This window comes from Nicotiana tabacum, chromosome 20, assembly GCF_000715075.1.
Source record: "Nicotiana tabacum cultivar K326 chromosome 20, ASM71507v2, whole genome shotgun sequence".
Taxonomy (NCBI): Eukaryota; Viridiplantae; Streptophyta; class Magnoliopsida; order Solanales; family Solanaceae; genus Nicotiana; species Nicotiana tabacum.
This window is the reverse complement of record NC_134099.1, coordinates 31,077,253-31,093,977: the sequence shown is the minus strand read 5'-3', so window position 1 is coordinate 31,093,977 and position 16,725 is coordinate 31,077,253.

Genomic DNA, 16,725 nt, shown 5'->3' with positions numbered 1-16,725 from the left:
ACCCCCGGACACAGATGCTATTCTCCCGGATTCTTCCACGGTCAATCTTTAACTGGTCCAGGGTGGATAATGGACAAATATTGGCTCTTGAGCCGTTATCCACCAATACTCGGGTTACCACCGAGTCTTCACATTTGACAGCTAGGTATAGAGCTTTATTGTGCTCCGTTCCTTCCACCGACAGGTCATCATCTAAGAATGTTACTCTGTTTACCTCGAAAATCTTGCTGGCAATGGTTTCCAGGTGGTTTACAGAAATCTCACTGGGTACATGGGCCTCGTTCAATATCTTTAACAGGGCCCGACGATGTTCCTCGGAATGGAGGAGTAATGACAATAGTGAGATCTGGGCAGGTGTTTTTCTCAGCTGCTCAACCACGGAATAGTCTTGTACTTTCATCTTCCTCAGGAATTCTTCAGCCTCTTCTTCTGACACTGGCTTCTTGGTTGCCACTGGGTTGGTTTTTCTTAGCTCCACCGGAGCAAAACATCGACCTGATCGAGTCAGCCCTTGCGCTTCACAACTGACTTCCTCCACCTGTTTTCCTTGGTACGTTACCACTGCCTTTTCATATTTCCAGGGCACAGCCCTGCTGTCAATCATCGGCAGTTGAACCACAGGCTTTATGGTCACCCGTTCTCTACATACCCCTTTCAACACGACTGCCGGTGTGGGCAGGATCCCTGGTATTACCAACTTGCTTGGCTCGGGTTTGCTTGCTACGACGGACGGGCTCTTCCCCAATATCACTACCGGCTTGACGCCTTCTCCCTGCGACTGTACACTCGTTCCTCCACTGGTTAAGACTTCTTTCGGGGCGGCTTGGATCATCATCACTGTTTGTGAGGGTTTTCTTAATTCTCCTCCTCACACACCAACTCAATCATGTGAGTTTCGTGGTGCGCTGGCAGTGGGTTTTGGTTGATGTTAGGAGCCTCCGGTGTCTGGACCTCGATCTTATTGGTGTCGATAAGATCCTGTATGGCATGCCTTAATTTCCAGCACTTCTCGGTATCATGCCCGAGCATCCCTGAACAGTATTCACAACTGATTGATCGATCCAAGTTCTGAGGTGGGGGATTTGGTTCTCGAGTCTGGACAGGACTAACCAAACCCAATTGCCTCAACTTGTGGAACACAGCGGTGTAAGTTTCTCCCAACTCCGTGAAAGTTCTCTGCTTCCGCAACCTGTCATTCCTAGCATCTGGATTTCCCCGGAAGCCTGCCCCTGAAGGGTTTCTATACGCCCTCGGTGGAGGATAGGTGTTTTGTGGTGGTGCATATATGTTCTGGGGAGCCGGCGCGCGCCATTGTGGGCGAACCGGAGGCTGAGTGTATGCTTGGGCTTGGTGTACGGAACAATGTGGTTCTCGAGGTGGATAGAAATTTTGTGGTGGATTGTATGGGTAGTTTGACCTGTGAGGTCTGGGTTGGTTGTAGTGCGGCCTGCCAGCCCTGGACCAACTGCCTGCCTCGATCGTGGCAACCTCTTCTTTCTTTCTTCTCAGCGCACCTCCCGCGCCGCTTTGAATAGCCTGGGTTGTGGCTTTGAGTGCCGAATAGTTCAAGATTTTGTCAGACCTCAGACCCTCTTCTATCATGACCCCTATCTTGACCACTTCGTTGAAAGATTTTCCAACTGTTGTCACCAAGTGACCAAAATAGGTTGGATCCAGTGTCTGCAAGAAATAGTCCACCATCTCTCCCTCTCTCATGGGAGGATCGACTCTAGCTGCTTGCTCTCTCCAGCGGAACCCGAACTCGCGAAAACTTTCCCCGGGTTTCTTCCCAGTTCTTAATAATGTGAGACGGTCAGGGACTATCTCGAGATTGTACTGAAAATGACCTGCAAAAGCCTGCGCCAGATCATCCCACGTGTACCACCTGCTGGAATCCTGCCTGGTATACCATTCTAGTGCAGATCCGCTCAAACTTTGGCCGAAATAAGCTATCAGCAGCTTATCCTTGCCGCCTGCCCCCCTCATTTTGCTACAGAATCCCCGCAAATGTGCCATGGGATCACCGTGCCCTTCATATAAATCAAACTTAGGCATCTTGAACCCAGCCGGGAGTTGGACGTCTGGGAAAGGGCACAGATCTTTGTATGCTACGCTGACTTGATTGCCCAGCCCGTGCAAGTTCCTGAAGGATTGCTCCAGGCTTTTGAACTTTCTCAACACTTCATCCTGTTCAGGGGCCTTAACCGGCTTCTCAACCTCTGCCGGTACTTCCAAATGGGGATTGTAATCCTGTGGTTCGGGTGCATGGAATGTAGGCTCAGGGGGATAGTATTGGGTATCGTGAGCTTGAAACAACGGCTCACTGGTCGTTCTTTGCAAAGGGGCTGAGGTTGGTCCCACAAAAATGGGAATATTGGGTGTTGGGAGAGGTTGATGGGGTGGTGGAGCTTGTGAATCATGAGGGCTTCTTTCTTGATGATAGAGGGGATTTGGGCGGCTTGTGGAAGGGCCAGAGTGAGGGTACTCCGGCATGTGTCCCAGTGTTTCAGGACTCTTTTGTGTTTTGGCTAGGGCTAGTTGCATTGCATTCATTTCTAGTCCCATCCTTTCAATCTTTTCCATCGCTTCTTTTAACAACTGGCTCATCGGCCTTTCTTCTTCGTTGCTATTCTCCGAAGTAGTCATGCTTGATGCTATCGGTCCTTTGGATCTGGTTTGGTATGAATGTGTTGCCAGAATTCTTTAACAACTAACTTCTTGTACCAGACAACAACAAACTTTGTTAGTGTTAGAGCTTAACAGATTTGATCATAACACATAGAGGATGCAATGCACCTAGGCGATTAACCGTTTCTACATGCTTTGCTTCAAACAACATGCGTCATCCCGGTTTGCTCATTCGTCTCTTTAAAGTATTTTGCGAAACCCTGCATTTTATTTTATTTACATTTTCTTTTCTTTATTTATTAAAAGCGGTCGAATCTTATGGGGATTGCCTACGTATCACGTCCCCGCGTGAATCAGACCAGGCGTAGTTCTGCCTTAAAGTAAAGAAACACAAAATTCTTGTGAAATCGTTAAATTCATTCTCAAAATTTTGCTATTACAAATTACTTCAAGCAAGGAATAGCAATAGTACAGACTCCACAGTTCTTAACCCGTTTTGACTAAAAGAAAAGAAAACAACATATGAAAAAACAACAAAGCCAAATAAACAAGACTCAACCAAAGATTAATTTTCCAACTTAGGGGCCCGCGAGGCATCATTCGGCCTTTCCGCGGCCCTTGGTGTGAGGTCTCTCTGCAGACCTTTCAACTCATTCATGATTCGGTGGACGCAACCCATGATGGAAACAAGGAGGGTCTTCCGAGGCATTTGCTCGCATGCCAGGCATCTCATGTAGATGTAATGCCCAATCTCGTCGATCCTTCCTCGAATGTTGTCCCTTTCTGCGAACAAATGCCTTATCTGTCGGTTCTTCAACCCCAGTGTTTGCGCATTGTTGGCAAGCTGATCCTGGAATATCTCCATTTCTCTTTCTATTCTGGTCATTGCATCGTAACATCGCCTTCTGTCGGCTTGGGCATCTCGTGCTTGTTTGACGATCTGATCATGTAGAGTGGAGTTCGTCTCCCTCAATATTCTGATGCTCATCTCATAATCCCTTATGACCTATTGCAAACGCTGCTTCCGGGCCATTGTGTGCCTTGCCCATCTGACCTTCATCCTTGCTATGCATGCTTCTGATTGTTCTAATTCTTCTTGGCTCTGGATGACCTAACTTCTCAAACTTGCTATCAATCTTTCGTCAGAGCGACGCTTCTGTCGGTCAACGTCACTCTTACTGGCTTGGTGAAGGCGGGCCTTCAAGATTTGGTTTTCTTGGGCTAGCTTGTTTCTTTCAGCCTGCTCCGAAGCGGCTTGCACATTGTTCTCAAATGCAAGTCTTTCGACTTGTTGCTTTAGCTTCCCGATTTCAACCCGGTAACCTTCCTCCCTTTTTAACCATCCCCATTGCTCTTGTGAATCATCTGTGAAGTGTTGGACGTGTGCCCTTTTAGCAGGTCTTTGCCGAATCTGAAACCTTCCTTCGAACCAAGCATCGTACTTTGGGTCTACCTCACCTTTGGCTAGTTCTCGCACCATGGTCTTGGGCTCCAAGAATCTACATTCATGCCACAGTTTTCTAATCTTCCCCTCGTGGAATATGACTCCCGGGCTTAATTCCAAGGCATGCTTGCTCAGATCTTCGTCAGTAGGGACTACTTGAAACCTGCCCAATTGTCGTAATACCCGATGAGGGGCATATGGCTGGATGCTGCGAAGACCCATTAAGAGAACATGACATTCTTCAGCCGACATGTAGATCACCTCAGTATCAGCCAACCAACCGAATGCCCATTCAATTTGGTCAGCTATTGTTGACCTTAACCGTGTAAACCATGCTTCGACACCTTCAGGAAATCTGGCGCCTGTCATGCGCTTCTTGAATCCGCTGATACAATTCCTCTCGGTCAACCCGTGGTTCATGTATCCTACTCGGTGATGGAGATGTTCCTGCATCCATAGCTGAAGTAACAGGTTGCAACCTTGGAAGAACTTGCCTCCTTCTCGGCATATAGTCAGAGCCCGGTAGATTTCGGACAAAATCAAAGGAACCACAGTACTATTGGTTCTTTTGATTGCCACGTCGGCCATCCCTACCAGACCTATCTCTATCTTTTTATCCTTCCTTGGACAGACCATGACTCCCAAGAATGCTGTGATAAAAGCCAAAGTACGTCTTGCTTCCCATTTGTTTCTGTTCCCTCCGTGGGTTAACCCAAGGTTCGGTTCCTCGAAACCCTGCGGGGTTCCGTACCGTTGATACAAGAAATGGAGATCACAATATCCTCTCGATAAATCGTCATGTTGTACCTTCCGACTAATGCTTAGTAGATCCAGAAACGCATGCGGAGACACTGGCCTTGGCGAAAGCAAATATTGCCCTCTTAACCTCTCATTCAATCCCGCATATCCGGCGACTTCCTCAAGTGTTGGTGAAAGTTCAAAGTCAACAAAACGGAATACATTGCGGGTTGGGTCCCAAAATGGTATTAGAGCTTCAAGAATATCTGTCCTTGGCCTAACGCCCAACAAATTTACAAAACCTCCCAATATTCTTCCTACTACCTCTTTGCTATTGGCTTCCAAATCATTCCACCACATGTGGAGTTGTAGGGGGACCTCGCTGAGGGCCGAGAATGGTTCATTTTGCTCTATGCTCATCCTGCACATTTATTAAGGTGACCTTTTAGGCCAAAACAGAAACCCTTATTTTGACTCTAAACAAAAATCTTGGAAAACAAAACAAACAGTATATGTATTTATATACATGTGTGTACATATATGCTTTATGGTATATCATTATTGGTAAAATGAAAAGGGGAGTTGGACCCAATGAGTGTTGCCTACGTATCTCACATCCGGTGAGAATCAAACCCGCGTAGTTCGGGTCAATAAGAGATAAACAATAATAAACATTTTTCAATTTTCATGTTAAAAAAAATACCGGGTTTCAAAGGTTTGAAGATGACCTATAACTGAAAAAAAAAATCAAACAACACACATATTCTAATTAAAAGATTTACAAACTCCAAAAACAGATGATCAGCTCCCTTTCTCCGTTTGACAAATGCAACCAAACGGTTATTTTTTGCAAATGTGGCCCCTTCCAAATTTCACATGAATTTTGAGGCCGGGGAAGATTATTTTGACACTTTACAAACTTGTCCATTCTTTTACGAAAATAACCGTTCGACAACTGAAAGATACTCTAAGGCTATTTCGGCAAGAACGGTTTAAGACGCGGCCGAAGCTGGCTCGGCTTATTTTATTCTTTCATTTTTTTTTTTGACTAAACATCCAAACGGCATTCACCTGACCGTTTTACTCTTTGTTTTTTTTTCAAATTACGATAAAACCCTTGTGTTGCAAACACGGCCTTTCGACGTCTCGGGGACGAAGCTTTTTAAGGCTGTGTGAGTCAACTGGACCAAACTCCCAGACACGACCCAAAAGGTGACTGTTTGCACAAATCAGCCTTCCGGCGTCCCTTTCGGGAACATTCGGCTATTTATGACAAAACAGCATCACCCGACTTCTTTATGACTGACTCTTTTTATTGTTTTTCAAATTAGAAAACTCAATATTACAAACACAGCCTTTCAACGTCTCGGGGACGAAGATTTTTAGGCTGTGTGGGTCCATATCTCAAAATGACCCAAAGGTGGCTGTTTATGCAAAGTCAGCCTTCCGGCGTCCCTTTCGGGAACATTCGGCTATGTCTTGATAAAACAGCGTCACCTGACTCCTTTATGACAAAATTAAAATTTGACATATATTTTTTATTTATTTGTTTTTTTTTGGCTATTTTAGCGAAAGGTGGGGTTGGACCCGATGAGGGTTGCCTACGTATCTCACATCCGGTGAGAATCAAACCCGCGTAGTTCGGGCAAAAGAACTACTTAAAAAGAAGAAATGAAGTATATTTTTTGGATTTTTGATTAATCTTTTTTTTTTTTTTTGAAAGAAATACTTCTAAGATATATTTTGAATTTCATTTGCTTTTTTCTTTTATTCTAAAGAAGAAAAATATATTTTTTGGAATTTTACCTTTAATAAAAGAAACGCTCTAAAAATGTGTTTTTTTTTTTTGAATTTTGAATTCCCTGTCAATTTTGAAAGAAGGATCAAAATATTCTCGGATTTTTTATATTATTATTTTATTTTGTTTATTTAGTTTTTTTTTTTTTTTAAACAATTGAAAAAAAAAAACTTTCTAAGGAAGTCAATAAGGGAAAATATTTTTGGATTATTTGTTTTGAGAATTGGGATTCTAAAAACTTTTGGCAAGACAATTGTTCTTGCAACAGATAAAGATATATATAAATTTTTTGGAAAATAAGAAAAACTTTTTGGATTATATATATATATATATACTTGCGACAGATAATGAAAGACTCCTTTTATTTTTTCTTTTATATTTTTTTTTTTTTTTTTGCATTTTCCTAAGCAAATAATAATAAATAAAAAAACAATTTTTTTTTATTTCTTAAAATAAGACTCTTTTTCATTTTTTTTTTAATGGCAAGACAAACTATATATCTTTTCTCCCCCTTTTTTTTTTTTTTGAAAAACAAAATAGAGCGACGACCTTTTTTCCTTTGCTTTTAATAAAGCAAACTAACACATTTTTTTTTTATTTTCTCAAAATTTCGGCAGAGTTTCGACACTACTTGGACATTTGTTTTCTTTTTCTTTCTAAAAATAAGTAGTTATATCTCTACACTGCCATTTCCTCATCTTTTCACGATTTTCTAATTTGTGGAAAATGACAACATACAAAATCTTTTGAATTTTCACGCCTTGTTTTTATATGTATTTTTATTTTTTTATGTTTATTGTTATTTTCAAAATGTGGCATGGGAAACATAAGGATTTCCAAGACATCTTGGATTTCGCAAATGTTCCCCATGCGCTTTTTCCAACATATGAAGCGTGAGGGACATATGGGAATTCCAAGACTTCTTGGATTCCACAAATGTTCCCCATGTGTTTTCCCAAAAAGCAAGCATGGGGGACATAGGGAATTCCAAGGCTTCTTGGGTTCCGCAAATGTTCCCCATGCTTTGATTAAAATAACATCATGCTGGAAATGACCAAATGACCCATTCGCCCTTGACTGAATACAACATGTAGCACATAGGATGCCATAAGATGGTCTATTATTTTCAGATTGCTTGTCCTAGACGGACCCAACCCCTGTGTTGAGTCCCCTAAGTCAAATGCACATGATGCAAATAAACGTTCCTACTAGGGATCCGGCATGTGGCTTTGTTATACTAGGTTCAGAACCTGGGTGTTTGTTCTAGACCTGGCTTACCCGAGCGGACAGCTCGAGCCGAGGGGGGGCAGCGTACCGGGAATACAGAAGCTTCACCGGCTTAGCAACTTATCCGAACCTCGTTCTAAATTGGGATTTGACACTATACAGAAAAGAAGTCATACGAAGTACGCCCTTCTTCATGATTTAGAAGACTCAGAGAGAAGATGGGTTTCGGCACAATTTATATACAGTTCACATAATATCAAAAGCGGTAAAAGCAACATTTAGCACATTAGGCTTAAAACATGTAAAAAAAATCAGATAAAGCCAAATATAACAATTTATCTAAGCTCGAATTTCTAACCCTGAACCAGTGGTTCTGGGTTAAGAGTTTCCCCAGTGGAGTCGCCAGAGCTGTCACACCTCCTTTTTCCGCGCCCGGGGGGGCGCAGGGGGAGTTTTTTCCAATTAAAGGACAATCGAAACAGGATTGGTTATTTATTTCAGAGTCGCCACTTGGGAGATTTAGGGTGTCCCAAGTCACCAATTTTAATCCCGAATCGAGGAAAATAATGACTCTATATCACAGTCTGCGTACCAGAAATCCGGATAAGGAATTCTGTTAACCCGGGAGAAGGTGTTAGGCATTCCCGAGTTCCGTGGTTCTAGCACGGTCGCTCAACTGTTATATTTGGCTTATTTATCTGATTTTAAAATACAATTATGAACCAATGTGCCAATTTTAACTTTTCGCCGCTTTATTATTGTTATTTCAAAAGAATGTGATCATCGCTTAAAACACGTCTTTGGATCGCGTCACATGAAATGCACCCACAATCCGGAACGCATTTTATTTGATGTTTTGAGATTTGGATTTGGGTCACATGAAATGCACACCCAAGTTTAAGAAAATAGATTATTAAACACGCGCCTAAAGAGACTATCGTGTTATTATTTTGGGAAGGCCACGAAATTCACTAAGCGGCCCTCCTGAATTCTAAGTAATTTAAAACAAGTGTTTACTGAGGGCCCCGCAATTTGTATTTTTATTAGGCGAGGCTCATCTCATTCTTATTTTTTAAAGGAATTTGCAACGTCATGGAAATGCATCTCGGGCCACGCCACAATCAATGCGCCCGTGACTAGAGACATATTTCGACTCCGTTGAGATTTGGATTTGGGTCACATAAATGTGCACCCGAGTTTAGGGAGATAACATTATTAAAGGCGCGCCTAAAGTAACTAGCGCATTATTATTTTGGGGTAAGGCCGTGAAATTTACTAAACGGCCCGTCCCGGAATCTAAGTATTTAATATATACATTTAGAGGGCCCCGCAGCTTGTACATTTTTTTTCGAGGCTCGCCTCATTTTATTTATTTATTTATATTTTTCTTTTTTTCTTCTTTTTTATTATTTTTAAAGGATGCCATTTCTACGCCTTTAACAATACTAAAACTTACGGCTTCTTTACAACTAAAATCTCATAACTTGTTAGAAGTTTAATAAAAGAGTTTTAGCGAATGAGTATTTCGGGCGTAGCAAGAGCATGTACTAATAATAATTTTGTCCGAACGACCTAAGCAAAGGAAAGGACGAACAGAATAACGTCGAACTTGTGTCATAGAACAACTAGTCAAACTTAATTAAATGGCATCAAATAAACAAGAATCACATAACGCAAAATGAGCAAAAATGCATACTATGAAAACATAAGCAGAAAATTATCATACCAATTTCTATATTGCATCTTCGAACATTTAACGTAACATTTCCTTATCTAATACTTGAGGTTTACTAACCTTTGAACCTCGGCAAACTCAGGGCGACAAACACGACCCCGACGAAACTCAAGCCGGACCTCACTCGACGAGGAATAATGATGAAACCTCGGACAAACACCTCGACGAACCAAAGACAACCTCGACGGAGAGTTTGGACCCCACAACTGTCAACGAGCAGGTGGGTTGGTTGAAGGTTTTGGACGTGAGGGTGCCGGCGTTAATGGAGGTGGGTTTTTGCTGGTTGCTTGGGGCTGTTTAGACAGTGGTTTGGGGTGAGGGTTATCGTCGAGGACTGGACGATGCAGCAGCGATGGTTTTCGTTTCGGTGGAGCTGGTACGTGAGGGGTTTACCGGTGGTTTTGGACGCGAGGATTTTGGGGTCGTTGGTCGGACATGGTGTCTGGGTAGTGACGGAGGGGGGTGGTTTCGTTTGGATGGTGGTTATGGTGTTTGGGCGATGGTGTTTGGACGGGAGTGATGGAGGAGTTCCGACGGTGTTTGCTTCTTCTTCTTCTTGAAGAAGAAGATTCAACAGTGGTCGTCGGTTATGGTGTCTGGGTAGTGACGGAGGGGGGTGGTTTCGTTTGGATGGCGGGAAGGTGAGACAGAGGGTTTGGACAGTAGGGTGTTTTGGTAGGGTTCCGCTGGTGTTTGCTTCTTCTTCTTCTTGAAGAAGAAGATTCAACAGTGGTCGTCGGTTATGGTGGAGGTGACGGGGAGTTGGTCGAGACGGGGTGGTTGGACGACGACGGCAGTGACGGGTTGACGATGGTGGTGACGAGGCAGCAGGTTGACGGGGATGGTGCGTGAGCTTGGTTAGGTCTCGTTCAAAAGAGGATGAAGGTGACAGTAGGGTTTTCTTCTTCTTCAGGAAGAAGACGAGGAACAGTACCTCTTTCTTTCCAAAATTCAAAAATCCTCCCTTTGTCAAATGTGTAGTCCGTGTATTTGACATGGTTTGCCTAGAAAAATGAGCCCACGCGTGGTGGGGTTCAAGGCATATGTTCCCCACGCGTGGTGGGGTTCCCCACGTGTCTTGGACACGGTTTATTATGGGCTAGGTCCGAAAATTAGGCCTAAAACCGGGTAGTTTGAACCCGAATATTATTCCTTTGCCCGGACCCGAGAAATAGGAACACGTTGCTTAACTAGTCCTATGTAAGCAAAATAACTACCAAAAATAAGACTAGTATTTAAACAAAACTATATATTTTTAAATATTTTTCAAGATTTTAAAATAGCTACAAAATATTAATAAAACTATTTTGTGTAATTTTCGTTTTTTAAATATTAAGATAAAATATGAGGTAATATTTTTTGTATTTTTTTCCAAATTAAAATGACTATAAAATATTAATAAAACTATTTTTTGTAATTTTCGTTTTTTAATAAAGACAAAAATATGAAGTAATATTTTTGCATTTTTCAAAATTATAATGACTGCAAACATTAATAGAACTATATTTTTTTGTAATTTTCGAATTTATATAAAGTACCCAAAATAAAGTGCAATTTTTGATTTTTTCAAGTTTATGAGGGATACATAAACTAAAATTTATATATATATTTTTTGTGATTTTCTTTTTTTTTGCAACGAAAATAAAGTAAAAATAGTTAAAATAGCTATACTAGTCCTAAATTAGATATTTAAGCTTAAGAACGTAAAAATTCCCGGGGAAGGTCAAAAATCACGTGCTTACATTTAGGATGGTGAAAATCGTGACCTTGAGACTCTTGTATTGACCAATAATCATCAAGTGGTTTTTTTCGGGACCATTGTGTGCTCAAATCGTATCTAAGGTCGTTGTGGGCCCCGACTCTATGTCTTTAGCAATCCCTTAGCTTGTGTGGTGAGTAATTGAATTGCAAGTCCAAGTCCCGAGCCATTGGTCTAGAACTTGCCCTGAATGTTTGTTGAGGCAAAATCATAAGTGAATTTTGACTTGAGGCATGATTATAGGCTCTCCTTGATCCAAATGATAGTTTGAACAAATCCATAGCCTACCAACTATATGATCCCTAGTTAACCTTTTTGAGCCTTAGACTTTCATCTTTCAAGAACCATGATACAAGCCTATACCCGTTCTAAAAGATACCCTCTCTTGGTACCCGATCTTTCCTTTAGCACATGGCAAAAGTATAAGTTTGGGGGAAGAGACGAGGATGACAACAAATTGGTAAAAAGGCACAAAAAACAAAGAAAAGAAAAGGCAATGAAAAAGAAAGAAAAGCAAAAGACAAAAAGAATGATCAATGTGAAAAGGAATAAAGAGGGATTCAAGAAAAGCAAAGAATAAAAGGTGTGGAAAAGTTGAGAAAGGAGAAAAGGTTTGAAAAGCATAAGAAAGAGTGACAATGTGTCTCTCTATCCCCTTAGAATAGAAGTGAAATGATTCAAAGAGTTAAGAGAATGTTTGCCAAATGAATCAAAAGAAGTGCTTAAGGGAAGATGGAACCTACTTAGACCAAAACGTTTCCTACCCTGAACCAAAAGCCTTCACAATGACTGTAGAAAAGCCCTATATGATCTTGAGTTGAATGAAGCTTACATTACTAGATTCTCACATAAGGGGCAAGCATATGGTACTTAGAGCCGAACTTGTGACTTTTTCTTTAGAGAGATGAGTGAATTTCCATTAACCTCAGTTTGTGTGCCAATATTCTAAAAAGGTAAGGTTTGCTTAAGGAGAGTTGAGGATGTGTGAGTTTGGGTTCCACAATGACCAAAGTAATTGAGAGAGTTCTTTCATGTGTTGAGTCAACTCTTGATGCTCTTGTGTCTCACTTGATCCATGGTTTTTCAAAGGTTAAATGTTGTTAATGATTCATTTGTATTGAGGGCAATTGTTATTCCCAATTGATGCTAGTTGAAGTTGCTTTAGGACAGCTAAAACTTTCTTGGATTTTTCCTTAAGGGGTGAGTCTTATTTTGTTTGCTTGAGGACAAGCAAAAACTTAAGTTTGGGGGAGTTGTTAACTAGGGATTTTGAAGCATTTTATGCTCCTTCTTGCTTGCGCTTTGATTATAAATTCATACAAAATAGTCCCAAAAGGATCATAAGTTGTGCTTGATTGCAGGTTTGATCAACAAAGTGACAAGATGTCAAAGATCAGCTCAAAAGGAGTGAAACTTGCACAAGTACCAAAGACAAGACAAACTCAGGAAAAATAGGCCTAGTGCGGCCACACTACACTTTGTGTGGTCCGCACTAGATAGATTCAGAGACTCAGCATTTCAGGCTTCGAAGCAATGCGCCCACACTACACTTTGTGCGGTCCGCGGTGGACCTCTGCGGCCGCACTCCCATTCTGTGCGGTCCGTAGAGACAAGGTTCAAAGAGATGCCAAGTTTAGAGGTTCAAGCCTGTGCGGTCCGCAGTTGAGTTTGTGCGGACCGCGCTATAAGCCTCCGCGACCGTAGTCCATTTTGTGCGGTCCGTGGAGCCTGGGTTCAGAGAGTCAAGATTTCAAGTTCAAGAGCCTAGTGCGGCCGCACACCATTTTGTGCAGTCTGCACTAACCCCGCAAGGGCAATTTTGTCCAGTTTTTCCAGCTTAGTATAAATAGAACCTTTTTCCATTTTTAGGGCATCAAATATTATCAGACGTTAGCTGCGCCCATGAGAAGAATTTTCTTAGCCATTTTGAGCATTTTTACTTAGTTTTTATCATTGAATCTTTGTATTTACCTTAGCAATTAATTAATATGTCTTTATCTTCATCTATTTCTCTGTTTTTGTCTTCAAGCATGATTAGCTAGAACCATTAGCTAGGGTTGTGGCTCAACCCTAGTGTGGGTAATTTATGGGTGTTGTGATTTAAGGTTAGATTGACTATGTGTGTTTGTTATTTGGGTCAATTTCATGGTTTAATCTATGAATTAGTGGTTGCAAACACTAGTTTGTGTTAAGTTGACTTGGGTTCTTCTTGAGAAAGAGAGCCTAAGTCTCCGAAATTAACCCAACAAGGAATTGGGATGGACTCAAGAGAATTGATAGTCCCAATTAAAGGGTTAAACCTCGAGAGAGTAATACCCAACTTGAGCCCCAGTTGCTTGAGCAAATTTGCCTACCCTATTGGTCTTGAGAAAGTTAATTGGGCAAAATTACTCTCTCTAGCGAGAGGTGTGAGAGTGGGTAAAATTGTACAATGGTTATAGCATATTCTCCAATCATGTCAATCGTGCCTTAGGTTCAATTACCCGTCAATTGGCCATCTAGGAGGATACCACTACCCTAGTGCCTTTTAAACTATTAGATACAACTTGTAGCAATTTACTCGTAGTTAATCTAGTAGCAATTATAATTTGTAGTTTGATAATAGTAGAATATAAAGAAAACCCAAAAATGATTAGAAGTGATATTTGGAACAAATACGCAATTCCAACCTAAATAGATACTCGACTCCATTCCTAGCTCTTTGTGAAAATCGATCCCGACCCATAAATCGGGTAAAAGCTATTGCGACCCTCTCTTCCTACTTTTTAGTAGTGTGGAGTAGGCAGATATTAGTTAGTTTTCAAAAATTCAATTAATTTACCTTTCATTTCGTGGCTTAGGTTGGTCCTAATGTTGACTTTCCTTTCAGGCCATGGTGCGAATAGTTCCACAGCTTCCAATTCTTCGATCGTCATTTTGATGTTTTCATTTTCCTCTGGTTCTTGGATGGAATCGGGCCTCGAGTCTACATCTGTTCGCCTGTGTTCAGTTAAGGCTTGTGTTACAACATCCTCAACTGGATTCTGTAGTTACTATTTTCTTCGTTTTTTGCGCTTGAATCTGCTACGGAGTTGATGCTCCTAGATGTTTGTTGATCATCACGGATTTGTCGTATTCCCCATTGTGAAAGGAATTTAATAACTTGATATAGGTTAGATAGCACAACATCCATTTCGTGAATCCATGGTCTACCGGGAATCATATTGTAAGCCATGTCCATCTCTACCACCTGAAATTTCGTGTCTTTGACAACTCCTTCTGTGAATGTTGTGAGTATTATCTCCCCTTTTGTTACAACGCTCGAGTTGTAAAAACCAGATAAGGTATGCGCCTTGGGTATCAGCTTATCTTCAGCTTTCATTTCGTTTACCACTCTTAGCAAAATGATGTTTACGGAGCACCCTGAATCAATCAAAACTCGTTTCACCTTAGTGTCATGTACAAGTAAATATATTACCAGTGCGTCATTATGTGGGATTAGTATGCCATCTGCATCTGTATCATCAAATGTAATACTTTACTCTTCCAAAACTTGTCGAACTCGCTTCCCATGTGTGACCGTAATTTTTGAAACTTTCTTGGCTGCCATATATGTCATACCATTAATTTTTTCTCCTCCGCTTATAACATTAACAGTCCTTTTTGGTGAAGGAGGTTTAGGGGACTCCTGCCTGTTTTTCATATACTCTTGCTTACCTTTTTCACTAAATTCGGTTAGATATCCTTGCTTTAACAAATGGTCAACTTCACCTTGTAGCAATCTACAATCCGTCGTTTTGTGTCCATGATCGTTATGAAACTCGCACCAGAAATCAGGATTTCGCCTATTCAGATTTGATCTCATTTCCTTTGGCCATCGCACCTTATCTCCCATGCTTCTTAATACTGCCACTAACTCTGATGTGCTAACATTGAAATTGTAACTGCCAAACTTAGCCTTCGAGCCTCTATCATCATCTCGTGTTTCTCGCGTGTTTCATTCTTTTCCAAACCTTTATGATGAGTCTGATTCTCTATCTCTCGATCTATGATCGCACCTTGAGTTATCCTGCTTTGAATGCAAGTCTCTTCCGGCTGGTCCCATGTAGGGCTTGTACCTATTTTTACCGGATCTTTTTCCAGTTTCAGCACGTCTTGAACTTACCCTCTCCTCTTTTTGAGACTGAATGATGGTATCTTCTTCTATCCGCAGCTTCGTGTTGTATCTGTTGTAAACATCATTCCAAGTTGTTGCTGGAAATTCATGTAGACTTTCCTTGAGTCGTCTCGTAGCTTCTGAACTTTCTCATTAGATTACTGGCAAAAGCCATAGCTGCCCAGTTGTCAGGTACGCGTGGCAACATTATCCTTTCACGCTGGAATCTGTCTACGAATTCTCTGAGCAGCTCCATATTCCCTTGCTTTATTTTGAAAATATCCTGCATTCTTTTTTCAACTTTTTGAGCTCCCGAGTTAATGCTCGCTTAGTGAGTGTTTCACCAAATTTTTTGACCAATACTGATTCAATTTCTTGTTTGGTTAAGTCGTTGCCTTTTACACCAGTTGTGAATGCAGTTACGTGGTCTTGTGGATCAGTTGTTTCATCGTATTTTGGAATATCGGGCATCTTGAATTTCTTCGGAATTGGTAGAGGAGCAGCATTTGGCTTCCAAGGTTGTTGTGAATATTTGTCCATATCTATTCCCTTGATTACAGGCGGTACTCCGGGTATTTGCTCTATGCGGTCGCTTTGCTCTTTCAGCTGTTTCTGCAAAGTTAATACTAAATTTTGTAAATCAGAATTAACTGTGTTACCTGGTTCTCCATCACGAGACTCGCTGGGAGTTTCGCCATTACCTGAATTGACGAGTCCAGAGCGAGTGTTTTCCAAAGTGTTGTTATTTGGAGTTGGTGTCGACGGTACAACCGGCAACTAGCTGGTAAAAGCCTGGAGAGCGTTGTTGACCTGTTGAGCAATTAATTTTTTAAGAGTTTCATCGATAACTTTTTCATTTGCAACTCTGTCATTTTCATTTGATTCAGATATGTTTGGAGTCCCCTCTCGTGATTGTCACTGAGAATGTTGTGGCGAAGGAGGTGGGGTTCTGTCATCTTGTTCGTTCAGTTGATGTTGTGGATCTTGGAGTGGTAAATTGTGTTGGTTATTGTCATTGACATTCAACATAGTTATTTATGATAAAAGAATCGATTTGGAAAGCAGATGATTATCAGATTCCCGGTAATAGAACCAATTTGTTTAAACAAAATTGAAATTTCAGTCAAAGTTTATTTTTAGAAGAACTCGGGTTACTGATAATCAAGTAGAAAAAGAAATAATTGGTGTAAATAATAGCTGAATAGAAAGCAAAGTAAATCAATATATTCCAATTGTATTTCGTGCCCTTACAAATGTTCAT